Here is a 5,173-nt window from a genome sequence, read left to right as displayed (position 1 = left end):
GGGGGGGGGGGGGGGCAAGGGGGCAATATATGAAGACAAAATGGCTCAGAATTTCCCAAAGTTGGTGAAAACCAAAAACTGATAGATGCAAGGAAGATTAACAAACCCTAAGAAAAATAAACACGAGGAAGACCACACCAATATACATCATAACCAAATTTCTGAAAACCAGTGATACAGAGAAAAATCTTAAAAGCAACCAGACAGAAAAGTACACATTACATACAGAAGAACAGAGACAGACAACAAATTTCTTATCAGAAACTATGCCAAACCATAAAACAAGACAATGGAGCAACATCTAAAAAGAGTGTCAACCCAGATATCCATACCCAAATATCTTTCAAAAATTAAGGCAAAATAATTTGAACTAAAAGAAGCTGTGAGAATTCATCACCAGCCAACCATCACTAGAATCACTGTTTAAAACAAAAAAGAAAAAATTCCACAGGCAAAAGAAAAACAATACCTGATGGAAATTTGGGTCTAAACTAAGGGTAATACCTCAAAGAGTCAATATGAGGGTAATAGAAAAAAATATTTTCTCCTTTTTTAATTCCTTAAAGAATAACTTTAAACTGAAAATAACAATGTAATATGGGGTTTAGAAGTAAAGTGTATGATAAAATAACACACAGCATGTGGTGTGCTGGAATTGAAAAAACACTGTCCCTACACTATACAAGAAGTGATATTGCTAAGTTACCTTGTAAACCCCAGAGCAACCATCACAAACCAGAATAATAAGCAAACCTAATAAGCAAACAGTGGTGTAAAGGGGATGCTATCCCTTTTTTGCAGATAAGGAAGCTGAGGCTCATCTTCATAGGATGGCTATGAGAATGCAATTAAATAATACATTTAAAAACAGTACCTCATATAGAAGGAACTGAAATGTTAGCTTCTTCCTTGGGTACAGACCTGCTGTTTAACTTATAAAATCTAAAAATACCACAGCTATCAGTTACTACTTTGTCTTTCAAAACAATAGTCGATCATGTAAAAAAGATGTGACTGTAACCTAATTGATTATCTATTAAGATGTTTGCTTCTCTATAGTTTCCTGTATACCAACAATAAACACAACTTTTTAAAAAAAAACCCTAAAATATTGAGGCTGTGCTTTCAATGTGAATATGCTTCCTAGAAGGTAGGGTAATAGTGTTCTTAACCTTATGCATAACTCCCACCTACAAGATTATATATTGCTGAAAAGGCCTTTAAGCAGCTCTTGCAAATAGTAATAAGGCTCTATCCTAAGCTGCCAGCAGCAGGAATGAGTGAACGGATCTGCTTTGTAGATGGTCCCGTGCTCGGCACAGAGGAGACATTCTAAAAGCCTGTGCAGAACTTATTAACCGACAGAATACACGAGGCATAAAAACAGGAAGAGTGTGGAAGATAATTTCTAGGTTTCACGCTTGGGGAGCTAGAAGAAATAACTGGCAGACAGCATTATTTTATGTCAAGGTACTATCCAAAGGGCACCCTAAAAAATACATTCAGTTGGCGCGGTGAGAGCTAGAGATGTTACTCTAGGAATCGTGCGCATATCCAGAGCTTGAAAGCTGATCCTAGAGACAGGGAAAAAACAGAGGATCAAGAGAATCTAAGAGGACAACCACGATAAAGGGTTCCTGGCAGGTAAACAAAGAACCACAAGTAAGTGGCAGTCAAAGCAGGTGAGGTAGAGATTCAAAATTTAGGTGTCACTGAAGTCAAGAAACGGTTTTAAGTATGGAGTGGTCAGCAGTAGACTTGTAAACTCCTGAGGGCAGGAATGATATCCTTCCTTCTCCAAACGCTGCAGGAGTCCACGCCACAGGACCCGCCACACAGCTTGCCCTCAGTCACAGTCACGCCATGTTTTTCACAACAGAAGGTGCTGTTATTACACCCATTTTACACGTAAGAAAACTGAGGCACAAAACATTTACATAATTTGCCCTCACACACCTAGGAGAATCTGTCCTGAAGGAGATCATTGCTGAGAGCAAATTTAGCGCAGTACTAGGGAAAAACTCAAAACTGCAGGATGTTAGAAGTACACCAGAAGTACCCACCTTTTCTCCCCTTGTTCACACCCCCTGCACTAGAGAACCTGCAGTACCCAGTGTGAAAAAGTACAAACTGTGAGACACACCTACATCTCCTCCCCCACCCGTTTTCCCATTTCCATCTTCCCCCACCCTCGGCCAACTGGACTACAAGTAGGTACCTGACCAACTGAAGTATCTCTCCAGAAATTTCAGAATTAAGATATGGAGATATTTGTTGAGAACCATGCTACAAAATCAAAATATCTTGTGTTGTCACCACAGCAAACCAAAGTTTCATGCAAACCAAAGGTATGGGGAAGCAGAAACCAAGAGCTTTAAAGAGAGTCAATCTGAAAGAAACTGTAACAGACATTACAGAGTCCTAGAGACACAAGACTATGTCATGTGTTTTCAGAGAAAAACTGGCAGAGTAACTGCCTCAAGATGTTCTGGTTTCCAGGACGCTGAGCTGGGCTTCAGAGGCAGTCCTGCAACTGTAGGACAAACGCCCTTTTTAAGTAAGTTAATTCAAATGGTTTCTGTTCCTTGCAGCCAAATAATCTCAAGACATCAGAAGAGGTCAAAGAAAAAACACTGGGTAAGCAGTCACTATGTGCTTCACAGTAACTTTGAGGTTTTTAGCTCTCCTATCAGGGATGAAGAAAAAGAGCTCCACTAACATCAAGGAACAGATCTGCTGGACTCCCAAACACAAACTCTTTTACACGGTACCTCATTTTCATTCACATAACATCCAATCCATTCCAAGCCTCTATGCCATTTATCTTATTTTTTTCCCCATGAAACATTCTCAGATTAATCCAAAAATGTTAACTTTTCTTCTGTCCAGTCTCTAACCTATACATTTCAAATGCCTTTATGCTAGTATTTTATAATAAAATAAACTTGTATATATGTAAAGATGAGTGGCAGATCTGTTTGGTTTGTTCTTAAATTGATGAAGTGTTTTTGTCTCCTTGTTTTACCAGTTTATACACCCTTAACTCAAGCCCAGGCCAGCTTAGATCTTTTCCTGACCTGTCCCACCCCTCATTTCCTCCAAATGGCTGATTTTACTACCAAAATTCAAGCCACTTAACAGAAAAAGGATAATTCAGCTTACCTAAATATTTATCCTTCCCCAAGTGACTTCAATTACTTTTCAAAGGCACTATGAAACAAGTATCTACATCCTAAGCTTGAAACCCTTGCCAAACGGTGATAAAGACCAGCAAAAAATTCCGGTTTTCTGTCCCTGAGAATCAGTTTGCCAAGATGAAATGGCAGAGAACTTCTTAACTCTATAACAGGTCTCTTTCGCCCATTCTCAAAAAGACACTGCTGAAGTTTTTCACATTTTCTCCAAGTATAGACAGCTCCACTGCCTATTTATAACTAGAAATTTTCCTAAGAATAACCTAAAATGTATCATCTGATTTGGTTTGATTTACTTTCCCAGACACTAAGTTCCTGGAATTTTTTTTAATTAAAAAAAAGAAAAACAACTTAAACGTACTATCCTTTTACCAGCCTCAAAAGGCAAAGGAAGACTTCTTCAGCTTCTAGACTTATCCCAGGAGTTCAGAAGCCAGAGAATTTCTCACTGTGGTTCAGGGACTTCGGCAAGTCCCATATCCTCAACAGCTGGGAAATATCATTAGCCTGGAGGTAAACCACTAGGCCCTTATTAGTAGTGCAGCTATGTGGGTACAGACACTCATCACTACCAGTTCTGCCTGGGAATCCATTTGTTCTGACTGCCTTACATTCTCTGATCACTTATAAACTGTTAGTCACAGCTACAACTAACAGTGAAATTCACTGTCAACCTTTGGGTCAGTTCTGCCAGAAGGACCATAAATAAGTATGCATAACCAGCATACTAACTGAAAAACGTGACTGTGTATATAAAATGATTCATTAAATGGCACTATTTTAGCTAACACTGATTGTGCTAGGAACTGTGCTGCCATTTATCCTAAAATCATAAATAATAATAACACGTTAAAATCCTCTTTGCATTGCTGAGTACCCTAAATTTTCTGAGTACTCTATATTTTCTATTTCCAGACATATCAAAATCAGTATCAATCAATATAACATCCTTAACGAGGTGGAAATAAGGTAGGGAAAGCTTATGAGTTTTGCAACGGGCTGAAGAATTACAAAGCTGAAAAGAGAACCAGAATTTTTAACTACAATCTGCACTAAAGCCATTAGGTATGTACCTCAGCAGTATTTCTCACCCTGAAATTTCCTTAGCATCTTAAGCTAAACCACCTCCAGTTTAATAAGGTCTCCGAGGAGGGAAAGCAGAACTGTTACCACGTCATACCACTGTGGTTTAGGTTCTACTGCCACTGCCATTTTACCAACGTTTTTAATACTTTGGTCACATACACTTTTTTTAATAAAGCAGTTTAAGTGCCTGGAATAAAAAAGTACACCCAATCCATTCGGAACATTGATGGCCAGCATTTGAGCCATGTAACAGCGTTGAAGAAAATCTGACAGCAAATCCAAATCAAAACACTCCGAGGAGCTGCTGGACGCTTTCCGTTTCTGTCACAAGATTTGGTTTGTGCCTGGTTCCAGGGCTCAAGGGTTCTGACAGTGAAGGATGCTGTTCGAGGACAAAGTGCAATGACCTCCCCCTCCATATGCTCCTGTGCGCGCACCACGAACACAAACTAAGCATACGCAGCAGCACGCACGGAGCGGACCCGGCTCTGAGACCACCCTGGGGATGGAAACTAAGCTTGTCATCCAAGGGGGATGCTGCTCCGCCGCCACACTCGGATCCCTGGAAGACCCATCTCCAGCCCGAGGACACCCCTCCCCCACGGCCCGGTGCCTCGAGCTTCCTACCTCCGCCCCGCTCCTCCCGCCCTCCTCCCACCGCCGTACGAAGGCGCAGCTCTGGGCAGCTCCGAAGTCGGGCAGGGACTGCGGGTAGACGGAGGGGCTGCGGCGCCCGAGCCAGGCCGCTATATCCACCGCGGCCCTACACCCCGCCTCCACCCCAGCCAACGGCGCTGCTCACGCCGCGGGCGGATCCGCGCCCGGCTCACCTGGGGGCCGCAGCCTCCGCAGCTCACAGGCATGTCACCGGCCCGCAACGACCAGCCGCACGA

At 41.9% G+C, this 5,173-nt stretch overlaps 1 protein-coding gene across 2 annotated transcripts in view; it reads right to left on the bottom strand.

Annotated features, from left to right (window-relative positions):
* The window catches only part of AKAP11 (A-kinase anchoring protein 11), a 48,504-nt gene extending 43,331 nt beyond the window's left edge, over positions 1-5,173 (bottom strand). For both annotated transcript variants that reach the window (XM_024755372.1, XM_024755373.1), the window contains exon 1: positions 5,111-5,173. The gene's annotated coding sequence lies outside the window, so the exon portion shown is untranslated. The remainder of the gene's footprint in view (positions 1-5,110) is intronic.

This window comes from Neophocaena asiaeorientalis, unplaced genomic scaffold (assembly GCF_003031525.2).
Source record: "Neophocaena asiaeorientalis asiaeorientalis breed wild unplaced genomic scaffold, Neophocaena_asiaeorientalis_V1.1 scaffold59, whole genome shotgun sequence".
Classification (NCBI taxonomy): domain Eukaryota; kingdom Metazoa; phylum Chordata; class Mammalia; order Artiodactyla; family Phocoenidae; genus Neophocaena; species Neophocaena asiaeorientalis.
This window is presented reverse-complemented; position numbering and strand designations above follow the sequence as displayed.